The sequence below is a fragment of the Camellia sinensis genome, chromosome 8, assembly GCF_055761805.1.
Source record: "Camellia sinensis isolate YWXY chromosome 8, ASM5576180v1, whole genome shotgun sequence".
NCBI lineage: Eukaryota > Viridiplantae > Streptophyta > Magnoliopsida > Ericales > Theaceae > Camellia > Camellia sinensis.
Window position 1 is genome coordinate 11671811 of NC_138968.1, and position 27298 is coordinate 11699108.

Sequence of the window (27298 nt, forward strand, 5' to 3'; positions counted from 1 at the left end):
GGTGGTTAGAGACATCCATACCAGACTGCTTAGCAAGTTTGCAGCATTGAAGAAACCCGTTTTTTATTATAGGCCTTTGTAGAGCCTCGAAGGGAATCCTCGAAAAAGAAATTAGCAGGTCTAGACAGGTGTCTAAGTCTATCGAAGGCACAGAAGGTTGGCTGCTGGAGGAAGGAGAACTCTCATAGATTTCCAGCAAAGAATCAGCTAAACCTAATGGCTCAGTCTCCTCATCGAATGTCGGAGAAGTAGAAGTGATGTCAAAAAAACTAGCTAATCTTGCTTCAAAAATATCAATCTCATCAGTAGACATGAGAGGAGCAGAAAGAGTTGCCTTAGGAGACACAGAAGATTGCATAGCAACAGGAGAAATAGGTGGAGCATCTTTGATGGTCTCCATGGTCCTGGTCACCAATGAATCAAGAGAAGGAGGGCTGGAGCTAGGTAAAGATGGTGAGTCATGAATTGGAGAGCTGTCAGCACTCATCAAAGACAAGGTAGCACTTGGAGCCTCCTTGAAAGGGCAGAGAGGAGCAAGACTCAGTAAAGAAGTAGATTGGGGAAAGTCAAGAGTCAAGTAAGAAAGATAGGGAGCTAAACCAAGAGGAAAAGGTACAGGAATGCTTGGCCTTAGGAAAAGTGTAGAAAATCTAAAGTCCAAAAATGGAAGTATGGTCTGAGTAGTCCCTATATCCTGCGTCTGATCTGCCTCGAATGAAACTGAGAGAGGTTCCATCGAAAAGATAAGTTCAGAAGTTGCTGCTGCATGAGGAAGAAATGTAAGGCAATGTCAAACCTTGATACCAAAGGCTAACAGAGGAAAAATCGCAAAAACATAAAATTACCTGCTCCAGAAGTATTGGCGATAATGGGAGAACTGCGAAGGGTGTAATCTCTGGCAGTCTGTTGTCTTCTTACAGTTTCCCTTTGCAGTATGTCAGCAGCAGCAAGTTCATCTCTCAGAAACTGTTCCTGCCGTCTCTTCTCAGCTCTTTCAAAGACAATCATGGCTTTAGGATGTTCTTGCTCCATTGTCCTGACGGCTGCTTTATGGATGTTATCTTCCACTGAGATAGGAGCGGAAGCAGACACCTTTTTTCTCTTCTCTATGGCTTTGGCGATTGTCTCAGAATCAGAGTCTTCGACCATATCGGAAGGAGAAACAGTCATCTTTCTTTTCCTTTTCCTCTGTATTGCCAGGGTCTGCTTTTTCTCAATTTCTTTCTCAACTTTTCCCTCAAGTTCTTCAAGCTGCGATCTAGATTCCAGAGAAATGAATTCATCTTCTGACTCTCTGGCAGTTACCGAGTTGGATGGAAAGACGATCGCCTTCTTCTTTCTTTTTAAAAACAACTCTTCCTCTTCATCTGATTCTTCCTTTTCTTCCCCTTGAATATTGGATGTTCCCTTCTCGAGTTCAAAGAGGCTCCTTTTCTTTTGTGATTGGCCACCTTCACAAAAGAAGAATTAAAGATAAGGGAAAATGCATTATGAAAGACAAAAGGAGAAGAGACAAGGGTATACCTTTCTTCGAGGCAGCCCGAGTGACTCTGGGAGGAATTGAAGCAGCGGGAGCAGCATGTGCCAATTCTGAAACAGTGGAAGAAGTGACCTCCCTGGTTTTTTTGGGCTTGGTCACATCTAACACTGTTAGTAGGCTTAAAGGTGGAATGGCCAGATAAATCTCCATGTTAGTCACCCACCAGTTTTGGTACCTCTTCAACATGGTACCTTGAGGAATGAAAGGGATGTATTCAAAGTTGGCCAAGTCATCTACAAATTTCAAAGTTGCCTCTTCTAGCTTGGATTTCCGGACTTTCAAGTCCCTTCTGGTGAGGCTGAGATTTGTGTTGCTACAGAGAGGTATTGGGACCCCTTGTGAAAGGCCAAATTGTCTAGCAAACTGAGCTGGACAGTAAGGTTCAACAATACATTTATATGCCTTCGGGTTTAAAGTCCCGATAAATAGCTCTCTGGGAATCAGAATGGAAGCCCATATATCCTGGTGAGTAAGTGAAGTACAGGATTGGTCACTTAGAAAATTCCTCAACCAAGATGGACCAATGGAAGGTTCGAAGGGACGAAAGCGGTAAGTAGGAAGGGAGGCTAGAAGCTGATGAAAGAAAGAGAAGTAAAAAGCAAAGGTAGAAGGGTAAAGTGAAGCATTGGCTATTCTTATGCCATGAGTAAGAGGGTTTGGCTCGGAAAATTTAAGGCATTTGGATTGTAATTCGGTAAAATAGGCGAAAAGCCAAAACTGAAGGATCCAGAATGGCCCCCCTTGATTAGCATCTAAGGGTTTCTCACAAAAAAGGGAGCAGACTCTATATACATGCCCTAGAACATGTGGGGCTAAGGCCACCTTTTTCTGTAAAACAAAGGCTTTGGCAAGAGGGGCAAATTCAGGCATAATTCTCTGAGAGGAAGTGCAAAAAAGGAATTTACAAAGCCAATACAATAAGAAAGAAAAAAAATTCCCTATCAGTCACAGGGCCTTGTCTTTTATTCTTAGCCTTAGCGAAATCACTATAAGATGAGTTAAGGGAGGGGAGAGAGAAAGGGACTGCTAAATCAGGATAATCTGGTCCAAAAGGAGTACCAATAGGAGATAGTCCCAATAAAGGCAAATATCAAGAACAGTAGGGGCCATCATCCCACATCTAAATTGGAAAAAGTTAAAGACAGGATTTCAAAAACATAGAGCAGCGGGAACAAGGAAAGGGTCTTCTGAAATAGTTACCCTAGACAGTCTGAGAGCATCGAGAAGGCAGAGTTCTTGAAGGTCCAGGGTCCTAGCAGGAATAACCCGATCAAACCACTCTTGCCACTCTGGTCTCACCGTGGGCCAGCATCGGTAGGGGCGATTCATCCTCCAGTTCCTCCAGTCAAGACCACCTTCATAGAGAAGACATTGGTTTTCCAGTCGGGGGTACAGGGCTGGGAGTTCAGTGAGGACTTCTTTGAATATGGGCCCGAGCACATAGTCTGACTGCACATGGCGACGAGGGACAAAGATGCGTCCATCAATAGCGCTCTTCTCCCCAGCTTTGTACTTTTCGCATTCCGCGTCAATAATTCTCTTCAGGGCCACAGATGGGCTCATACGCTCTACGACTAATATTGAAGGAGAAGCCATTGACGGTATGTTTTTCTTCGGGAAAGGAAGTAGAGAGAAGCCGACGATTGGTAATAAAAAGGGTTTGTGCGATTAGAAAAGCAGGTGATTTCAGAACACAAAACAAAAGGGTTTTTAAAGCCCTCGTATTTGAAAATATATTACATGAGCTGTTAAGTATTAAAAGTACGAGTACAAAAGCTTCCTTCAACATTGACGCTTTTGGAGGGAAAAACAAAGCCCGGTTGTTAAGGCTAGCTTCGAAGTAAGATATTTTGCTTCGAAGCCGAGTCAAACGGCTTCGAAAACAGAGAAGCCAGCTTCGAAATGGGTTGCCCTACCCAAGAAATAAAAATACTCGAGTATTTATTTTAAAAAGGGCTTAAAGACCTGTTTTTAGAGTTTCTTAACAAAGATAATGTCCTTCGAAGCAAAACTTGAGTTTCTTTAACAAAGGTAATGTCCTTCGAAGCAAAAACTTGAGTTTCTTTAACAAAGGTAATGTCCTTCGAAGCAAAACTTGAGTTTCTTTAAGGATGGGATTTGGTGTTCGAAACATCAAAAGCAATGATGACAATGACTAGATGTTGACTGTGGTCAAAACAGGTTTTGAATGTAAGATTGTTAGATTCGAAGCACTGTTTCCAATTGAAAATCAGCCAAAACTCAACTCCACAAATTGGAAAGGTTACAATTGGCTCATTTAGTGTTTTATTTAAAACAATTAAGTCCAAATTTAAAGGATGAAATTGTTCGAAGTTCGAAGCTCTAAGTTGACTTTTAAAACACAAGTAAAAATACAAGTGAAGACAGAGTCAAACAAAGACAAATTTTGTTTATATTAAGATCAGAGTGATTACATCAGCTGACCCTATCTCGGTATGAACTCGAGTTCATAAAAATAAGGAATGGAATAAATAACAAGATCATGAAATTTGGTCCAACAATGATCAATGAACTTTTGTTCTTTCCTTATTCTATCTTCTAAATTTTCTACCATCGGCTGCATAAGTTGATGTGCTCTCACTTCATAGTAGAGCTCTTCAGCCTTTATTTCGAAGGCCACTTCTCTTAACCCTTGTTCCAATTCATCAATGTCTAAATCATCCCAATAGGCAGAATCTTTATTCTTGAAATCATTGAATTCTTCAATAAAGTTCTCTGTTTTGTATTGAGCATGAATTCGAAGGGATGAAAGCTGGTCTAACGATTGTGTAGTAGCCATAGAATTGCGATGCCAGTGAAGAAGCAATGGAAGTTGGTCCAGAAACATATGAAGTTTTGCCTGAGCAAGGGGATTAAGGACATGGCCCCTGGTCATGATGTCACAAGCCCATCGAAGGTTCTTGAGAGGGACTTCGTCCTCAAGAACATTAAAGGGCAAGTGAGAGAAGGCTGCAAGCAGAAGTTGAGCCTGTTTCCGCTCAGCTGAGGTAGGCGAAGGCAGAGGTTTATAAGGTGGAAAGGCATTCTCCGTGGATAGGGCAATCTTCAATTTTTCTGTCCAGGAAAGAATTGGTGGGGGAGAATCAATTTCGGGAGATGAAGAAGAAGGTGTGGACGCTTCTGTTTTCAAGGATGATACGGGAGCAGAAGGAACAAAGACATTAATATAATCAAGCCAGTCAGAAGAACAGATCTTCGCCTTCTGGGCTAAGAATGATGGGTTATACCCTTGTGTTTCTTCTGGGCGAGGAGCAGAGTGCACTATCTTTGAAGTCATGGAAGATGTGTACCATGCTACAAGAAGATTCTTCTCCAGACTACGCCGATGGTCAATGGGCACATAAGGATAAACAACTGAACTTTGAGCATAGGAGGGAAACTCTAAAGGGTCAGTGAACTCAACAAAATGGTGGTTGATTCTCTCCTTTAAATCAGAAGTCTCAGGTACTGACCAGTTTGTCCAGTCAGAACCTCCAGAAGAGCCAGAAGAGGAAGCAGCTGCAGCTTTATCCCATACATAAATTTGCGAAGAAGAGTTGCTCAAATCCATGTTTGCAATTTTACGAATCAGAGGTTTGAGAGCAGATTGTTCGAACTGTAAAGGTAGGTCAGAAGGGAAAATTCTTATGTCTTTGTTTGTAGCCTTCTGAATCGAAGGATTAAGAGCAATGTGTTCGTAATCCAAAGGTCGGTAATTTGCAAAGGCGTCCATGACCTGAATATAGAAAGGTGGGTAAAGGTGGCTAATAAATGCATGCTTTCGACGAGGAATGGCATTGACATATGACTCTTCGTATGCTTCATCATTGGAGGAAAGAGTTAATTTGGCCATAAAATGTATCAGTCTGTTCGAATAATAAGACAATGAAAGTACTTAAAGGATCAAGACGAGAGTATTAATACAGATGGTGTGAGACAGTTGCATTTCTGGGCAGATGCAAAACCCATGCACGTTCTAAGACGTGGGAAAAGGGACTCTGATCCACTAATATCACCAAGTCTTGGGTATATTAGTGCGGGGGGTAATGTTGGCTATACATTTTGTACTAAGCCAGTGACAATTCGACACGTGACAAAGTGAGGGTAATATGGGGAGACCAGGTAGGTCTTCGATCCTGATCATACACGTGGCAATTAATATTGGTTGTGATAAGATCTGAGTAGTAGCGGATCAATAAAGAGACGTACAGTGACGTGGCTTCAACGGTTGTTCACATTCAAATTCGAATATAAGGGGGAAGCCTAACTGCAAGTGAAGGCGTAGTGGAGCTATTTATAAGGTAGCATGATCAGCAATTACGGAGGAGCAGTTCGACGGTTTGAAGTACGATTCGATGGTTATCTTCGGAAAGTATAAATAGCAGGAAGGACCTCGGAGAAGGGACGAAGAAAAATCTAAAGAATCACTTTACATATTCCAATGTTATTTCCTGTCCTTTATATTCCTGTATTTTAAGTTTCTGCGCTGCACTTCATTTGTAGGAGTAGTTGTCGAGTATATTGCCGCTGTAATTCTCTACGGAACTGAGATCATTGTAAGTTTTTTCATACTAATGAAATACTCCAGTTTAGTTAACTGTTCTTATGTTCAAATTTTCTGAAGTTAAATTACCAGTAAGCCACCAGTAAAAGTCCTCTTTATTAAGGCCGAAAGAACCATAACACAATCGTCTGAATAATTGTTTGGCAATTACAATTCTGTAAGGACTGATTGATCCTTACTGGCACGCTCATAATTACGAACGTAACCTTCGAAAGCCAAAAAAGCCAACAGACTCACATGAGACTTGACTTTCCATAGTGTGTGTATGTTTGTCTCGATGGTGATATCAATCTTCCATGTCTTTAATGGGGGGTTTATTCACTTTTTATCTTCTGTTAGTATTTTTTTTATTTCATTCTTAAACTATCTATATCATTTTTTTAGTTCTTAAAGTTTCTAATTTCAGTTTAGGGTTATTTACATAGAGACCATTGATATACTATTGACAAGTATTACTTTGACTTCCTAATCTATGAAAGCATACAATGAACCTCATAAATTATTGAAAAATATCGCTTTGACTCCCTAAATTATAAAAACATACAAATGGATTTCTTAAATTGTTGTCATGTTTCACTTTGACCTTTTTTGTTACTGCATCGTGAGTTAAACCAAACTTTTAAATATTTTTTAGATGAAAATAACCTTTAGCAATTTATATATTTACAATTTCATTATTGTTATTTTTTTATTTTTTTAAAAACATAAGCATTCATGCATTATTATTATTTTTTAAAATATTCTCTGTAAATATGTTTTTGTAGAAAGAATATTTAAAAAATAATAATAATAAAATAGAAAAATGAGGAAAATTGAGAGGAAGTGTTGTTGGGTGTTATACATAGTATTGAAAGGTATTTTCGACTCAAAATGTCAATGTCGTAACGGAAGAGGTCAAAGTGTAAATACCTAACAGTTTAAGGGTCCGTTTATATGTTTTTATAGTTTAGGTGGTCAAAGTGATACTTTTTGATAGTTTAGGAGGTTAAAATGATAGTATTGAGTTCACCCATGTGGATAGAGGTAGCCACCGTTATTGACATTCTATCCACATGGGTTGGTGTTGAGCATTCCACATTATGTGAAGTTAGCCATGGAAGTCAAAATGTAGTTGCTGCATTTTTGGGTGACAGATTTGCTGAAGTTCTTCAAACCTAGGGTGACTTGCCATTTATTTTAGTAGTTAGTTGTTGGCAAGTAGATGTTGATCTTTGGCTCTCCCGTTTGTGTATAAATAGGGAGAGCTGTGAGTTAAAGAGAACAAGATACACAAAAGGAAGAACACAAGTGATATACAAGAGTGTATATCTATGTGAGAGTGAGAGAAAAAAGCCAGAGAGTGTAAGGCAGTAGAGAGTGTGTGAGTTGAGTGAGAGTGTCTCCTCCTCTGTGTAATCTTTATTTGTTTTAATGGAAATCTCCGGTTCTCTCCATGGACGTAAGCATTGAGGCCGAACCACATAAATCTTGTGTCCATTATTGTGTGTTTGATTTCTGGTAGTTTAGGTAAGTGGCCTTAAATCACAACAATTGGTATCAGAGCTCAGGTTGAGCAAGGAGGCAAAACAGAGGCTCGGATACTCTGTTTTTCGAAACGGCCAGAAATCAGGTTGCTCAAAATTCACTTTTGAGCATACTAGGAAGAAGGTCTCGATGAGAGGAGTCTAGACCCAGAAAGAACAGGCAAAACGGAGGTCGGGGTGACCCACACGCGCCGGTCAAAGTTTGGCGCGTAAGGTCAACTCTAAACCAGAGTCCCACTCGCGATTTTATAGCCAATCCAAATACTTTAAATATTTATCTGGGCAAATAACATCACAAAGGCGAGTTTGGCTCAGTGGTTGAAGGTTGAGATCTTTACTCCTCTCTTGGTCTAGAGTTTAAGTTCCACAGACAACATTTGAAGGATTTTTTATTTTCTTTTTGGGTATAGCAGACATCAGCGCCAACTCACTGCCACGTCATCAGCCAGTTAGTGCCATGTGTCTGCCACATCAGCAGAAAGTTTTAGAAATTGCATATTGGCCCTTGGAAGTTTGGTAAATTACAATTTGGTCACTGAATTTTGAAAATTTTCATTTTGGTCTTTATAGTTTGTGAAATTGCAATCTGGTCCTTGAAGTTTTCAGAAATTACAATTTGGTCACTGAATTTTAAAAAATTTTCATTTTGGCCCCTGTAGTTTGTGAAATTATAGTTTGGCCTTGGGTGTTTGGAAAACTTGCAATTTAGCCCCTAATTTTTGGGGTTATTTTCAGTTTGGCCCCTGAAGAGGAAGGAAGTGTGTTCCTAGCCAAACATGTCGTTTCGGTCACAACCGCGAGGTCAGAATAGTCAAATTCTGAATAGTTTTTTTTTGTTGAGAAGATCAAAATGGCAAGAAAAGGTGCAAGTTTCATGATAGAACCTTTCAATGGTAATAATGACTTTACCCTGTGGCAGGAAAGGGTAAAAAATATTTTAACGCAGGAGGGCTTGGTGAAAGCTCTCAACAAAAAGTCTAAAAAATCGGAAGACATAAGAGATGACAAGTGGGAGGAGTTGAGAAAACTAGCAAATAGCACTATCTAGTTATATCTCAAGAACAACACACTCCCAGAAATCATCAATGAAGAAGATTCGGTAGAGCTATAGGCAAAGTTGGAATTGAGGTACAAGTCAAAGTCCTTAACAAATCGATTGTCTTTGAAGAAACAATTGCATGCACTTCAAATGACAGAAGGAGCGAACCTTACAGAACATCTGGACGAGTTCAACAGGCTCACAATGGAGTTGGAGTCTATTGGGGTGAAGATCGAGTAGGAAGATAAGGCTATTATCTTGCTGGTCTCTTTACCTCCATCATGTGAGCATCTCAGGACTACTCTAATGTACGGGAAAGATACTCTTGGACTAGATGAGGTGGTTGCTACACTTATTTCTCATGAAGCGATGAAGAAAAGGGAAAGCGACAAACACCTAGAAGGAAATGCCATAGTTACATCAGAAGATGATCGAGGCAAAGACAGGTCCAATGAGAGACGGGGTAGATCCAAATCAAGAAGGCGTTTGCAATCAAGGCCAGGCCACAAAAGAAAGTGCTATTATTGTGATCAAGAGGATCACCTCATCAAAGACTGTGCAAAGCTCAAGGAGGACAAAACAAACAAGGAACATGCGAGCTCATCAAATGTCGCAGCTGTAGTGAATGCTAAGGATGAGTATGCATTCACAGTTTTGTCGAGTATAACGAAACCTGATTGGATTTTAGATTCCGGAAGTACATACCATATATGCATGGACATAAGACTTTTTTCACTTACCAAGCGAAGGACAGAGGTATTGTTCGGGTGGCTAACAACACTATGAGTAAGATTGTTGGCATAGGAATAGTACGGCTACAAATGGAAGATGGAAAAATTTTCACGTTGGATGGAATCTGACACGGGCCAAGGCTGAAGAGGAATCTAATTTCCTTAAGTATGACAGACTTGAAGGGTTACAGCTTTTTTTCTAGTAAAGGAAATCTCAAAGTTATCCATAGAGATACAGTGATGCTGCATGGACGACTAGAGGAGAATCTGTACAGGCTTGTTGAAGAGGTTGTGATAGAAGAAGCTACTGTCATTAACCAGGCAAGAAGTACAAGACACACACCAAAAAGACATAGGGCTCAGTAAACATGGAAACCAAAGTGTACAAGAACATATAGAGGCAGTTCGAAGGTGCACAAAACGGAGCCATTGCAGCAAATCTTGAAGAAAGCTCAGAGCAAAGAGAACAGGATAGCTAGGCACGTCTTAGGGAAGAAAAGTATTTCTTTTGCTCCTGAATTAGAGACCTATTGTAATCTTTCTAAGACTACATTGAAAGGAGAGATGCAATCACAAAGAGTTGCAAAGTAAGCTTTGCATGACACCCTAGTGAGGGGGTGCAAGGCACTCCAGGCCGGGGGTGCTATTATAGATCACCCTACATGGGTGAAGAGGGTGATTTTTTGAGTTCACCCATGTGGATAGACGTAGCCACCATTGTTGACATTGGTTGGTGTTGAGCATTCCACACTATGTGAAGTTAGCCATGGAAGTTAAAATGTAGCTGCTACATTTTTGGGCTACAAATTTGCTGAAGTTCTTCAAACCTAGGGTGGCTTGCCATTTATTTTGGTAGTTGGTTGTTGGCAAGTAGATGTTGATCTTTGGCTCTTCCGTTTGTGTGTAAATAGGGAGATCTGTGAGTTGAAAAGAGCAAGATACACAAAAGAAAAAACACAAGTGATATATAAGAGTGCATATCTGTGTGAGAGTGAGAGAAAAAAACCAGAGAGTGTAAGGCAGTAGAGAGTGTGTGAGTTGAGTGTGAGAGTGTCTCCTCCTCTGTGTAATCTCTATTTGTTTTAATGGAAATCTCTGGTTCTCTTCGTGGACATAGGTTGAGGCCGACCCACGTAAATCTTGTGTCATGACCCGAACCCGCCCCTATGGGTTAAGGGCATAACCGGCCAGTAATCAAGAGATTACCTACGGCCTCAAATCAAACCATACGTAACTCATCAGAGTAAATGGCCCAAACAGAAGCAAAATTTAAATCTTTATCCATAGAGCTGTGCTTATATGCACATCATAACATTTCACATAAGTATTCGTAAATAACTCACATCAAAGGGAAGTTAACATACAAACTGTATAAACGGGATCATTTAAGTCTAAGTCAGCCAATCAAAACTATACACAATCGTAATTCAAAGTCCTCGCCATCAAGACAAAATATAACAATATGGCAAAAGGGCGAAGACGAGTCTCATGCATGAGACGTTTAGGCTGACTCTCCAAAGACCTTGACTGTTTCTCACAAACTTCACTGGGGCTGGGTTTGGACCTCCCTTGGCTCACCTACAAACACATGAATGAGCGTGAACGAAAGCCCAGTGAATAATATCAAATGAAGAAGATACACAAATAAGTATTTAGAACGACATACACCAAACGGCCTTGGGCCCAATTCATATTTCTATCTAGTATATATATATATATATATATATATGTATCAAGTAACTGCGGTTCCAAATACATCAGACGGCCTCGGGCCCAATCCGTTCATGTCAGACTGGCCTCTGGCCCATTCATACTTTCATTCATGTCAGACTGGACTCTAGCCCATTCATTCTTTCATTCATGTCAGACTGGCCTTTGGCCCATTCATTCTTTCATTCATGTCAGACTGGCCTCTGGCCCATTCATTCTTTCATTCATGTCAGACTGGCCTTTGGCCCATTCATGCTTTCATTTATGTCAAACTGGCTTTCGACTAATTCATTCGAATTAACGAACTTATAAGACTTACATAGAAGTAAGTAATTGGACAAATAACATACTTCAGATATCTTTATTGAGATATTACTCACAGTGATCAGCTGGATGATTTGCCTTAGAGCTCGACCCTACACATTCCATGAATACAATGGGTCACAAATAATTCAATCCGTTCTTAATTCACATATTCCTCTTTAGGCTTCATTCTTATCCTTTTAACTCATTTACAATGCTTAATGCATGCCTAAGAGTACTTAGAAGTGACAGAGGACGGAAAATGAAACATAGAACACACTTACAAAATTTCAAAAACAGGGGTCCCTGCTTGAGCGTGGACTTCCCTGCTCGAGCGGACCCATTAGGTCTGCAAAAGTTCTGGTTACCTCATTTTTACGCTCGAGCGTGAAGTCGGGCGCTCGAGCTGAAAATCTCACTTCATGGCTCCCCGCTTGAGCGTGAATCTCCCTGCTCGAGCGAACCTCCATGTCTGCAAAACTTCTGGGAGCTCGCATTTCCCACTCGAGCGGCTCCTTCCCCGTTCGAGCGGACATGTCGAATTTTGGAAAATCCAGAATTGTTCTTCAAGTTCAAACTCGACCTCCAAAGGTCCAAAACTCATACTTTTGGTTTCAAAACATGAAAATACATTACATATCATGAGTATACAAGCAAGATGAGGTTAATTGCTCAAAATCATGGTCACACTCTCAAATTATTCAACACTTCTTTTGTATAATTCAAACTCATGTCTTCAAATCTCATGTAAGCTCATATTTCCAACAACCAAACATGCATGTAAATTTTTGACCTCAATTCCCTTTCAAATAGCACCAATGATGCTCATAATCATGAAAATCAACAAAACTCTACTTGCATGTATGTTTCAATGCTCATATTTCCATATTCAACTTGATACATGCTTGATTATGCCAAAACATGGTGATTCTATGCATGTATGTACACATTAGCTTCAATTTCATCACTTGTAACATAATTCTTGTTCTTGATCATCAATCCACTTTGAATTCACAAAATTACAATATTAAACTCATGAATTCCTAACCAATTACTCACCTAGAAGCTCAATCTTCCCAATTTATGATCAAATCTTGAGTTGGTCTTCAAGATTTCCAAGCCTCTTGCTCAAATCTCCAATTGTTTCCCTCTCTCTCTCTAGCCGACCCTCACTCTCTTTCCTTGGAGCAATTTTCGGTTTTGAGCTCAAATAGATGAATATAAGCATAATAGACCTCCTTTTATAGTCTCTCACTAATCACATTTGATTAGAGTTAAATAACAAAGCTTAATTAATCATTTTGAACTTAATTATTTTGATCCAAATCAATTTTCAATTAAATTTCACCGTAGGTTCTAAAAATTACTCTAATCACAAAAGCGTAGTCAATTTCGGTTTCTGTGGCCGATAAGTCCTTCAATTTAAATTCCGAAGCAGATAATCAAACAGATTTTCCTACGGTGAACAGATAGAAATTCAAAACCACCTATATTCACATAAATGACACTCAAAATCATATCAAACACATAATCACATTCATAACAAAGATCAATTAGCATAATACGGAACAGGGTTATCACAGTCTTCCCCCATTTAGGAAGTTTGGTCCTCCAAACTTATTTTACCTTCGTCGGGAAACAAATGTGGATAGTGTAGTCGCATTTCATCCTCTTTTTCCCATGTGGCATCCGTCCAATAGTGTTCTTTCCATTCCACTTTCACCATTGGGATGGACTTGCTTTTCAATTGCTTCACTTGTCAGTCAATGATTCGTTCTGGCCATTCGGCGTACTCCATATTTTCATCAAGAGCTACCCGGTGATAATCAATCACATGAAACGGATCTCGAAGATAACCTCTTAACATTGACACATGAAACACATTATGGATTTGCTCAAATCCCAGTGGCAAAGCGACTCTATAAGCAACTGGACCAAGCCTTTCCAGAATTTGAAACGGCCCAATGTAACGGGGTGACAACTTGCCTTTCTTTCCAAACCTGTCTTAGCCTTTCATCGGAGTCACACAGATGAACACATGGTCACCGACCTCATACTCGAGAGGTCTTCTTCGAACATCTGCATAATTCTTTTGTTAGTCCTGAGCTGTTTTGAGCCTTTGTTGAATTGTTTTGATCTTCTCAGAAGTGTCTTGCATAATTTCAGGCCCAAGTAAAGCTCTATCCCTGACTTTTGTCCAACAAATTGGTGATCTACACCTTCTACCATACAAAGCCTTGTATGGTGCCATACCGATGCTGGAGTGGAAGCTGTTATTGTATGCAAACTCTGCAAGTGGCAAATAGTCTTCCCAACTTCCCTGAAAATCCAAGGCATACATTCTCAGCATATCTTCTAATGTCTGTATGGTCCGTTCTGATTGCCCATCTGTCTGTGGATAGAATGCAGTACTAAATCTCAGTTCTGTCCCCATAGCTTCCTGCAAACTCTTCCACAATCTAGATACAAATTTTGGATCTCTATCCGACACAATAGATACTGGAACTCCGTGTAAATGGACAATCTTATCAACATATATTGTAGCCAGTCTATAAGCATTAAATGTAGTTCTAATTGGTAGAAAATGTGCAGACTTAGTCAGTCTATCAACTACAACCCAAATAGAATCCATACCTCGAGGTGTTCAGGGTAGACCAACAACAAAATCCATAGTCACATGTTCCCACTTCCATTCAGGAATAGGGAGGGGTTGAAGTAGACCGCTTGATTTCTGATGTTCAGCTTTAACTTGCTGGCATTGTAGACATTTGGACACATATTCTGCAATCTCTTTGTTCATTTTAGGCCACCGATAGCTTTGTTTCAGATCCCGATACATTTTATTGTTACCCGGATGCATAGCAAACACTGATTTGTGGGCTTCATCTAAAACCCTTTTCTTTAGTTCCGAAATATCTGGGATACACATTCGGTTTCGAAATATCAACACTTCGCCTTCAATGCTGAACTCTGCTTTCGGGCTTGTCTCAAATTCATCAATCACTTTCTTGAGGAATTCTTCCTCTTTTTGTTTCTGTTTAATCTCATCAATGACCACCGGTTTGCCTGAAATAACGGCTATCAATCCGCCCTGTTCACACAATACTACTTCAATTTCAGACTTCTCAAAATCTTGTAAGATCTCTTTCTATTCAATAAGCAAACAAGCCATAGTCCCCGTTGATTTTATACTCAAGGCATCAGCAACTGTATTAGCTTTCCCGGGGTGATACTGAATCTCAAGATCATAGTCTTTTATTAGTTCAAGTCATCTCCTCTGTCGCATGTTCAACTCATTTTGTGTAAAGAAGTATTTCAGACTTTTGTGATTCGTGTAGACTTCACATTTTGCCCCATACAAATAATGCCGCCAAATTTTCAAAGCAAAAACAATTGCGGCCAATTCTAAATCATGTGTTGGGTAGTTCTTCTCATGTGGCCTCAACTGCCGAGAGGTGTAAGCAATAACCTTTCTGTTCTGCATTAATACACAACCCAAACCTTTATAAGATGCATCACTGAAAATTACAAAATTTTCCATACCTGTGGGCAATGTCAATATTGGTGCAGTGGTCAATCTCGTTTTTAGTTCATGAAAGGCGGATTCTCTCTCGTCGTTCCATTCAAATGATTTCCCCTTGCGTGTCAATTGGGTAAGAGGCATATCTATCTTTGAAAAGTTTTTCACAAACCTCCTGTAATACCCAGCTAATCCCATAAAACTGCGGACTTCTATTACATTTGTCGGTATAGGCCAATTCGCAATTGCCTCTATTTTTTGTGGGTCCACTGAAATTCCTTCATTGTTGATCACATGCCCTAAGAAAATAACTTCATCTAACCAAAACGCACATTTCTTTAGTTTAGCAAATAATTTCTTTTCTCTAAGTGTTTGCAAAACAGTCCTTAGATGTTGTTCATGTTCAAGTTTATTTTTCGAGTATATCAATATATCATCAATAAAAACCACAACAAATTCATCAAGGTAGGTTTTAAAAATTCGGTTCATTAAGTCCATAAACGCTGCCGGAGCATTAGTGACCCCAAATGGCATATCATGAAATTCAAAATGACCATACCTTGTCCTGAATGCGATTTTGTCAACATCTTCTGCCTTTACTTTCAACTGATGGTACTTGGATCTCAAATCAATTTTAGAGAACACCTGTGATCCCTGCAATTGGTCAAATAAGTCATCAATACGAGGTAAAGGGTATTTATTCTTTATTGTCACCTTATTCAATTCTCGATAGTCAATACACAGGCGTAAGGTTCCATCTTTCTTTTTCACAAACAACACTGGTGCATCCCATGGTGAAGTGCTAGGTCAAATAAACCCTTTGTCAAGCAAGTCTTGCAGCTGCTCTTTCAGTTCTTTCATTTCAGCAGTAGCCATTCTCTAGGGAGTTTTAGAAATAGGCTAGGTGCCTGGCATAATCTCAATTGTAAACTTTATCTCCCTGTCCACCAATTCCCCTGGTAATTCGTTTGGAAACACATCTGGAAATTCTCTAACAATAGGGATACTGTTCAATTCAACATTCACAGATTGTTTAGACAACACATAACACAAATAACCCCGGCACCCTTTCCTTGATCAATTTACATGCCTTCATTGCAGATATTAAGTAAGGCGGAGGCACTACCCCATTACCCACAAACACAATTTCTTCCTATTCTGGTGGTCTAAACACAACCCGTTTTGTTACACAATCAATGGTGGCATAATATTTGGTTAACCAATCCATGCCCAGAATTATATCAAAGTGCCTAAAGTTCAAGGGCAACAAATCCACATACAAAATGGCATTCCCAATATGCATGTCACAAAAATGATATACAGATTCACACAACACAGATTCCCCGGATGGAGCAGATACACATAGCAGATATGGCAATAATTCTAGGAGTCTACTCAGTCTAGATGTAAATGCACATGTTACAAAGTGTGTGTTGATCCAAAGTCAATTAACACAATGGCATCCTGATTACATATAGAAATAGTACTTGAGACAACTACGTTGGCATTCCGTGTATCGCTCGGAATAAACGCAACAACTCTCCCTTGCCTCATGGTATCTCTGGTAGTAGTAGATCTCATAGTATTTCCTGGTTTTGGGATCGATGCAGTGGAACTATATCTTCCCACTGTTCTGATTACAATCTCGGGCCATATGCCCTTGTTTACCACATTTAAAACAGGCTCCCGACACACAGTAACAAACCCCACGATGCCTTTTACTACAAATATTGCACATAGGAGATGTATCTCGGGAAGAATTCAAAGTACTTGAGGAGCCCATGTTTTGCTTTTTCAAAAATTTCTTCTTTGAAAAGAAGCCTTGCCTTTTGTTGCCTTTCCAGTCAGTTGTTGACTTAGCCTGTCTAGCTATGTTAGCTTCTGATATTATGGCCCGGTCTAGCACCCCAATATAGGTTTCCAGCTTCAAGACATTCACCCTTTCCAAAATGTTGTTTCGAAGCCTACCTTCAAAATGCCTCGCTTTCTTATAATCAGTATCAATCATATGTGGTGCAAACCTAGCCAATTCCGTGAATTTGGCCTCATACTCAGCCACCGTCATGCTGTCTTGTTTTAGTTCTATGAACTCTGATACTTTCCTGTCCCGGACACACTGAAGGAAGTACTTATCATAGAAAATTTCTAGAAATTTGGCCCAATCAACATCTTTATGATTTTCACGCATTAACATCCACCATCTTCTTGCTTCGTCTTCTAGCATAAAGGTGGCTAGAAGCACTTTCTGTGTCTCCGAACAAGGGAACACTTCAAACTGCTTTTCAATGCCGAGAACCCATGCTTTGGCTTTTAACGGATCTAATCCACCATGGAACTGTGGCGGTTTCATCTTTTTAAACTCTTTGGTGAGAGCTATTATTCGGTCATCATTCTGTAAGTCTGGCACGGGTGGTGCCGGAGGTGGAGGTTGAGGATGTGGTTGCTGCCACTGTTGTTGTTGCCTCAATGTTTCTGCCATTTCCTGAATTAGTCTTTCCATTCTATCCATTCTGGCAGTAGAGGACTCCTCTATCTTATCACCTCTTGTTCTCACCATCTGATTAGACTTGCATAATACTTTATACAAAAATTCACAGGTATGCATATACTAAAAAGCACACATATTCAAATAATTTGCAATGCAAGCAAATCACAACTTACAACACATAATCGTCCACATTAAAACATTTAAGCGTATTCTTGATCCTTTTAGATTCATACTTATCACATGAATGCATCCTAGATCTTTTCTATACGCTTATTGCTCATTTGGACAAGTGTGAGTTATTAACTCGTGCTCTGATACCACTCTGTCATGACCCAAACCCACTCCCATGGGTTAAGGGCATAACCGGCCAGTAATCAAGAGATTACCTGCGGCCTTAAATCAAACCAGACATAACTCATCAGAGTAAAGGGGCCAAACGGAAGCAAAATTTATAGCTTTGTCCATAGAGCTGTGCTTATATGCACATCATAACATTTCACATAAGTATTCGTTAATAACTCACATCAAAGGGAAGTTAACATACAAACTGTATAAACGGGATCATTTAAGTCTAAGTCAGCCAATCAAAACTATACACAATCATAATTCAAAGTCCTCGCTATCAAGACAAAATATAACAATATGGTAAAAGGGCGAAGACGAGTCTCGTACATGAGACGTTTGGGCTGACTCTCCAAAGACCCTGACTGTTTCTCACAAACTTCACTGGGGTTGGGTTTGGACCTCCCTTGGCTCACCTACAAACACATGAATGAGCGTGAACGAAAGCCCAGTAAATAATATCAAATGAAGAAGATACACGAATAAGTATTTAGAACGACATACACCAAACGGCCTTGGGCCCAATTCATATTTCTATCTAGTATATATATATATATATATATATGTATCAAGTAACTGCGGTTCCAAATACATCAGACGGCCTCGGGCCTAATCCGTTCATGTCAAACGGCCTTTGGCCCATTTATCTTTCATTCATGTTAGACTGGCCTCTGGCCCATTCATTCTTTCATTCATGTCAGACTGGCCTTTGGCCCATTTATTCTTTCATTCATGTCAGACTAGCCTCTGGCCTATTCATACTTTCATTCATGTTAAACTGGCCTTTGGCCCATTCATGCTTTCATTTATGTCAAACTGGCCTTCGGCCCATTCATTCGAATTAACGAACTTATAAGACTTACATAGAAGTAAGTAATTGGACAAATAACATACTTCAGATATCTTTATTGAGATATTACTCACAGTGATCGACTGGATGATTTGCCCTGGAGCTCGACCCTACACATTCCATGAACACAATGGGTCACAAATAATTCAATCCGTTCTTAATTCACATATTCCTCTTTAGGCTTCATTCTTATCCTTTTAACTCATTTACAATGCTTAATGCATGCCTAAGAGTACTTAGAAGTGACCGAGGACGGAAAATGAAACATAGAACACACTTACAATATTTCAGAAACAGGGGTCCCCGCTCGAGCGGACCTATTAGGTCTGCAAAAGTTCTGGTTACCTCATTTTTACGCTCGAGCGTGAAATCGGGCACTCGAGCGTGAAATCGGGCACTCGAGCTGAAAGTCTCACTTCATGGCTCCCCGCTCGAGCGTGAATCTCCCTGCTCGAGCGGACCTCTATGTTTGCAAAACTTCTGGGAGCTCGCATTTCTCGCTCGAGCGGCTCCTTCCCCGCTCGAGCGGACATGCCGAATTCTGGAAAATCCAGAATTGTTCTTCAAGTTCAAACTCAACCTCCAAAGGTCCAAAACTCATACTTTTGGTTTCAAAACATGAAAATACATTATATATCATGAGTATACAAGCAAGATGAGGTCAATTGCTCAAAATCATGGTCACACTCTCAAATTATTCAACACTTCTTTTGTATAATTCAAACTCATGTCTTCAAATCTCATGTAAGCTCCATATTTCCAACAACCAAACATACATGTAAATTTTTTACCTCAATTCCCTTTCAAATAGCACCAATGATGCTCATAATCATGAAAATCAACAAAACTCTACTTGTATGTATGTTTCAATGCTCATATTTCCATATTCAACTTGATACATGCTTGATTATGCCAAAACATGGTGATTCTATGCATTCATGTACACATTAGCTTCAATTTCATCACTTGTAACATAATTCTTGTTCTCGATCATCAATCCACTTTGAATTCACAAAATTACAATATTAAACTCATGAATTCCTAACCAATTACTCACCTAGAAGCTCAATCTTCCCAATTTATGATCAAATCTTGAGTTGGTCTTCAAGATTTCCAAGCCTCTTGCTCAAATCTCCAATTGTTTCCTTTTCTCTCTATAGCCGACCCTCACTCTCTTTCCTTGGAGCAATTTTCGGTTTTGAGCTCAAATAGATGAATATAAGCATAATAGACCTCCTTTTATAGTCTCTTACTAATCACATTTGATTAGAGTTAAATAACAAAGCTTAATTAATCATTCTGAACTTCATTATTTTGATCCAAATCAATTTTCAATTAAATTTCATCGTAGGTTCTAAAAATTACGCTAATCACAAAGGCGTAGTTAATTTCGGTTTCTGTGGCTGATAAGGCCTTCAATTTAAATTCAAAAGTAGATAATCAAGTAGATTTTCCTACGGTGAACAGATAGAAATTCAAAACCACCTATATTCACATAAATGGCACTCAAAATCATATCAAACACATAATCACATTTATAATAAAGATCAATTAGCATAATACAGAACATGGTTATCACATCTTGTGGCCATTATTGAGTGTTTTATTTCTGGTAGTTTAGGTGGGTAGCCTTAAATCACAACAGTTTGGAGTGGGATTCACTGTCGAAGATGGAGTATGAGAAAATTTTCTTGAGCTTAAATGGAGAGCATGATGAGTTACCTCCACTTCCATGCCTCAACATTGACAAATTATTTTCCGCCCCCAAGCCGAACCCTTTTACCACTGCCACTGCTACTGTTGAGATGCTGACAATACGCTCAGCCGAAGAAAAGGTTCCCAAACTAGATTTGGTAATGGGGTTGAGGCAGAAAATACCCTTAGAAGATGAAAAGGTTTCCAATCAAGATTTGGACACGGAGTTGGAGAGGCCGTCACCGTGGGCAATGGCTTATGATCCGAGCGTAAATGAATGGGAATCTCCACCTGGCCCTCCATGAATTCTGGATACTGTTGACAGTATATTTTTAGTAGCTGGGGAGGTCCCTAATCCATTTATTGTGGTGGGTTCGTCTAAGGATCGTGTCCTTATAATTTACCATGTAAATACCAAAAAGTGGGAAAGACAAATGTTTAACACATGCAACGACGGAATGTGGGAAAGAGGAGAGTTTAAAATATGCCCCAAGTTTAGCCTAGATGTGTTTACAGGGCCAGTTTTGGCTATTGATAGTAAGTTGTATCGGTATTCAGTTCATGGTCTGTCCCTAGTTGGATATGATTTAGTCACAAATATATGGTTTGAGGGTAATTTACCTATCCATGACTACGGAGAGGATTTTGGAGTGCTAGAGGATGACACTCCTCCGCGCTTGGCTCATATAGGTGGTGATAAGCTCTGCTTGTTATGTTTTTCCGTGTTGCTGCACAGGCCTATGAAGATTTCAGAGTCCAAAGATGGTTGTATTTCTCGCCTTCACGGCATGAAGCATCAAGTTATCACTAGAAACCCTGACTCAGATAGTAAAATTTTTCCCTTGGAGGTCTCTATCCTGTCATGCCAATCTTACTTAGTTCTTGGGTTAAAGTTTTTCCGTGATGTAAGCATCTACTTAAATTTATGCACCTCTTCATTTCATTATGTAGCAAAATTACAACAACAAAGCAGCCATGTAATTCATCAAAAACTACAACAAAGTAACCATACAATCAACAAAAATACACCTTATCAAAGCTGTAAGTGATGTGGATCCAAACAAAAAATTAAAAAAAAAACAAAACTGTAAGTGGTAGAAAGGACAAGGTTCCAGAGCAGCATATGATTCAAAATTGTAAACATTAACACACCAATCATACCTATCTTATCAAAGATTTTTTTTCTTCTTCTCGAAAATCATTCACTTTTCTCATTCATAAGCAACATAAGTTTAACAAAATTAAGAAAAAATCAGAAGAACTTTATGCTTGTAGAAAGAAGGCAAAGTTTCAAAAATTAAAAATTAAAACTCAATATGTTTTTACTGTTGCAATCTTTCCATGTCACAGAATGCAATTCCCCAAAAATGAGTGTTGGAAAAAATATGAAGAAAAAACAAGAAGTTTTAGGCCAATGAAGAGCTCATTGTCCTGTGTTGGAGATCAGTGTTGGAGGTTTGCAAATATGTTTTTCTCTTCTTTTCTTCATAAACCATGGTGGTCTATTAGGGGTCACAAATATTTATAGTTAGTGCTATCATAAGGTGTGTTAAATATTTGGTACAATCTCAAAAGTCAAACATAATGAATGGTGTGTTTGTTGATAAAAGATAAAAAAAAAAGACTATGGGAGAAGAAGCGCGCTGATCTCAGGTGCCTCACGCTAAAGCTTGAAGCGCTCATTTTTTCTCACCTAGGTGTCGACTCACCATTTCGCTTCGCTTCAGGCCATCAGAAGCACTGTATGTTGCCTTGAGTGGTAAGGTTTATCATTAGACTTGATTTATTATTCTATTAAATCCCACTTACTATTTAATGAGGCTCTACTTATTATTTTATTAAACTTGACTTACTAACGAGTCTCCACTTACTATTTTCTTAGACTTAGCATACTAATCAATTAAACCTCACTAGACTTCATTTCCTACTCAGTCAGCTTCCACTTACTATTTCATTACACTTTACTTACTACTCAATTTTGGTTCCACTTACTACTCAATGAGCTTTCACGTACTATTTCATTATACTTCAATTACTACTCAATGAGCTTCCATTTACTACTTTGCTAGACTCCACATACTACTGAATGCGTTTCCACTTACTACTTAATCAACTTTCACTTACTATTTCATTATACTCCACTTACTACTCAATTTTGGTTTCACTGATTACTATCATGGAATGGTTGTGCCCTTTAACAAACTCAATCACTTCATATTTGCAAATATTTCGATTGTGTTTGATATGAAAGGATGCATGACAACTCTAGTTAATTGTTTTGATTCTCTTTTACGATCTTCCACCTCAAGCGATTTGGATCGTTCGATGCCCTTCTTTTGAGCAAACCCAACTCCTTGATATAACCATGTTACTCTTGTCCTTATACAACTGACCTCTTCAAATACTAGAACCTTTCACCTTTGCATTCATATCATAGAAACTTTCTCCATTTTACTTAATCAAATGTCACTTCAAATACATCTTTTTCAGTTAGTTGATCTATACAGTTAACATCTCTTTTGATTGGGAGATCATTAGAATTAACCATATTCTTTTGATTGCCAATGTTGTTGTATTCACCAGTGTCAATATCATCATCATCATCATCATTATGTAATCCATATACGGTGTTGGTATGCCCAATGTTGTCTTCCATCTATGGTAAGTATAATAAAATTAATTAGATCAAACCAATTGGTAAGTAATATTACAATTAGTTAATGAGATTCCATTTATTATTTCATTATATTTCACTTACTATTCAATTAAATCGTACTTATTACTTAATAAGCTTCCACTTACTATTTTATTGGACTTTACTTACTACTCAATAATCTTCTACTTACTACTTCATTACACTTCACTTACTGTCACGGCCTAAACTCGTTACCTGGAGGTTTGGCGTCGCGACAAGACAAAAAACTGAAGTCATAATAAATTAATAGTGCAGCGGAGTAAAATAAAAATGGTACCCAAATCATTATTTAATTGTAATAAAAACAAATACATTGGAGCTTATATTCATTTACAATGCCAGAGCTGAACTATGACCATAAAGCGCTTTGTGCCTACCCCACGCATTGGTCCTAACATGTCACCTGAAAGTGGTTAAAAACTATAAGCACATGATAGAGTGAAAAATATTATACTGAGAGCATGAGGGTATAAAAATTACCATTGATAATCATTGGGCTAAACAGAGCTTAGTTTGATATTAAAATATAGAGTACATAATAAGGAAATCGTTTTAAATAACAGCCATATATTGTAGATATCATAATAACAAAATAATCATAACCACGATATAGAATAGAACAGGTGTATAGACTCAAGAGGTGGCTCGTACGGACCCTAGGGATGGCTCCCACAATCGTGTAGCACTTAGCTCCGCACAACACTTATCTTCGCACAGAAATCAGAGGGTCAAAGGATCCATGACAGACAGAGGGTCACAAAGTGACTAATCAGAGGGCCAATGGTTATTTAAATCCCCAAGGCATGGGACTCCTGTGGTGGTACTTACAAATCATTGTTCAAAAACATATTTATTAAACAGTTTTACCTATAGGTTTCCTTTTTAAGCAAATAGGGTTCATTTAACAAAAATAATATACTTTAAAAACGAATATAAGTTTCAAAACATAATTTACAGAAAACAATTTATGTTAACTCAAAATATAATAAAACTCACTTCAAATCTGATCCTTTACTATCACTTCGCTCGCTTCGCTCACTCTCTCATATATCTCTCGTTTATTCTTCTTATAATTTCATAATCATGCAACTCACCTATTTATAGTTGTGAGTACCTTACTATACAATACTGTGCAACCATGTCAACCACATGGTTGCACCACGCCATCCATATTTCCTTTCCTCCTCCCTTTCCTGACTTTTGTTTCCATTTTCTTTACACTTACTATTATAATAATATAATATAATATATATTGAGGGGAGTCTAGTGACCAAACAATTTATATTATCATTTATTTTAATAAAACATAATAACTCTAAATTTATTTCTAATTAGATTTTATTACACACAATTAACTATTTTGGGATGTTACAATTTTTTTTCCTTTGAAAACTCCGTCCTCGAAATTGATTTAGAAAATTATCTTTTCATTTCCGCTGCGCAATTTGATACAATTTTTTCTAACCATTACACTTAATTCACAAAATCCAAAATGTACACATAATTTACAAAAATGTCCCCTAAGCTTTTCTTTGCTTTTGGCAAAGTAGTGATTGAAGGAGGACAAAACATATCTTCTCTGCTTTTCTTTGCCTCCAACTGAGTAGTGACTGAAAATGGGCCAAATTTTTTTTTCATAACATATACGATATCACATTATAGTTTTCAAAATTTTGTATAAACACACAAAATCACACAACTTTATCATATAAGTAAATGGACATATAACATTTTAGGTACTAATCACCTCCCTATCACACTACTTAATTGTGCGTATGTCCTATGCTTCAATATTTAAAAATAAAAATAAAAATAAAAATAAACCATTGCTTGGATATCACTTTTGTCACGACCCAAACTCGGTATCCGGAGGTTTGGTGTCGCAATAAGACAAAAACTGAAGTCATAACAAATTAATAGTGCAGCGGAGTAAAATAAAAAGGATACCCAAATCATAATTTAATTATAACAAAAACATAATATATTGGAGCTTCTATTCATTTACAATGCCAAAGCTGAACTATGACCATAAAGTGCTTTGTGCCTACCCCACACATTGGTCCTAACACGTCACCTGAAAGTGTTTAAAAACTATAAGCACATGACAGAGTGAGAAATCTTATACTGAGAGCATAAGGGTATAAAAATCACCATGAATAATCATTGGGCTAAACAAAGCTTAGTTTAATATTAAAATATAGAGTGCATAATATGGAAATCGTTTTGAATAACAGACATATAATGTAGATATCATAATAACAAAATAATCATAACCATAGTACAGATCAGAACAGATGTGTGGACTCAAGAGGTGGCTCATACGGACCCTAGAGGGGCTTCCACAATAATGTAACACTTAGCTCTATACAACACTTTGCTCAGAACAAAATAGATGTATGGACTCAAGAGGTGGCTCATATGGACCCTAGGGGTGGCTTCCACAATAGTATAGCACTTAGCTCCGCACTGCACTTAGCTCCGCACAGCACTTTACTCCACACCAGAAATTAGAGGGTCAATGGATTTATGACAGACAGAGGGTCACAAAGTGACTAATCAGAGGGTCACCAAAGTGACTAATCAAAGGGCCAATGGTTATTTAAGTCCCCAAGGTGTGGGACCCCCGTGGTGGTACTTACAAAATTATTGTTCAGAAACACATTTAATAAATAGTTTTATCCATGGGTTTCCTTTTTAAGCAAATAGGGTTCGTTTAACAAAAATAATATACTTTAAAAATTAATATAAGTTTCAAAACATAATTTACAAAAAATAGTCATACATCCTGATGGGTATGGCCCAGAAAGGCCCAATCCACGGCTACCCTGGGTTGCCTAGACAATCACTTGGCTAAAGCCTAAAGGATGAGGCCTAACAATAGGCCCAGTAAAGAACCCACAGTGGTTCAAGCCCAATTGCAATTAGACATGTGTCAAGTAGGGAATTAGCCACGTGCCAGATAAAGATTCTGCAGAGTTATTGAGTCCATGCACCAAGCATTAAATGAGACTGTAGACTTTCGGCCAATGGGACAGCATGAATGGACAAGGAAATGATTAGTAAGAGATACAAGGAAGTTTATGAGGAACATTTGGTAACAAGTTACTCACTCTCTCACGCTCTCTATTCTCAATTCTCTTTCTAAGTTTCCATTACTCATGCACACTCCGCTAACTTGATCGTCGGAAGGTTCACAAGGAGGAACCGCCCCCACTTCGGAACTTTCCTACTGGGGTTATTGCAGGTGTGACTAGGAAGATGAAGGCAAGTCGACCCGTGGAGTGCTTGGATCAGTCCGACCCATCTCCTGCCGACCAAACTGCATTATCAAATAATAGTGACAATTACAAGGAGGCATGATAGCTTGTGTTGCTTGGTGCATAAAAAGTTGAATTAACAATCTAGGTTTTTTTTTTTTGGGTGAATAACAATCTAGGTTATCTTTCATAATAGTTGTATTTTTATAAAAAAAATAAATTCATTGTCACCCTGTCCAAATCTAATGCTAGTTCTAACAATGATTATTTAATATAATATAATAGTGGCTCCCTAGCTTGCTTATCAAATTGACATCTATCTTTTTGTAATATTGCCCACAAGTTTTTTTTTTTTCTTTTGTCAATTTCTATTATATTTATGTATTTTTCTACATTTCGGCATCTCAGGTGAAGCTCTCAACTGTTTGGTGTCTATTCAAACCAAACTAGGGAAGGATGATATCGAGTTACTGGAGCTTCTGAAGTGGGTTCTCGTAATTCAAGAGAAAGGGTTTGGTTATGAGAGTGAGGAGGTTATGCAAACCCTGAACAAAATTGTATTCTACCAAGACAAAATGGGAATGAGAGATAATAAATTTCCTATGCAAAGAAGGTTGTCTATGCTTAGAACCAAACATACACATATGGTTCAGTATTAGGTTGTCAATGCTAAATTGTCTATATGGGACTTCACCTTACATTGCGTCTGATGGTGATATCAATCTTCCATGTCATAATGTTTAAATGAGAAACAAATTATATGTCCAATTCGAGCCATAGTTGTTACAGGTGGTTGAAGCAGCCCAAACTGTCAAGGCGACACTACCCAAGCGACTAGTAGGCTACGCTATCATCATCATCCACCTCATCATTCTCACCATCATCGTTGTCTTGTGATGCTCCTCTGCGTGAGAGTATAGAATTAATTTTCTAAATGTGAGGAAATTTTTTTTTTATAATAAATTTTAGTGTGTATTTGTAATTTATCCAAAATTTAGGGAAAATTATGTTTTACCTTAAACTATTGTCTCAATCATTTTA

The 27298-nt window shown here is 38.5% G+C and overlaps 1 pseudogene; it reads left to right on the plus strand.

The window, feature by feature from the left end:
• The window catches only part of LOC114303722 (uncharacterized), an 85998-nt pseudogene extending 59082 nt beyond the window's left edge, over positions 1–26916 (plus strand).
• The last annotated feature ends 382 nt before the right edge of the window (positions 26917–27298 follow it).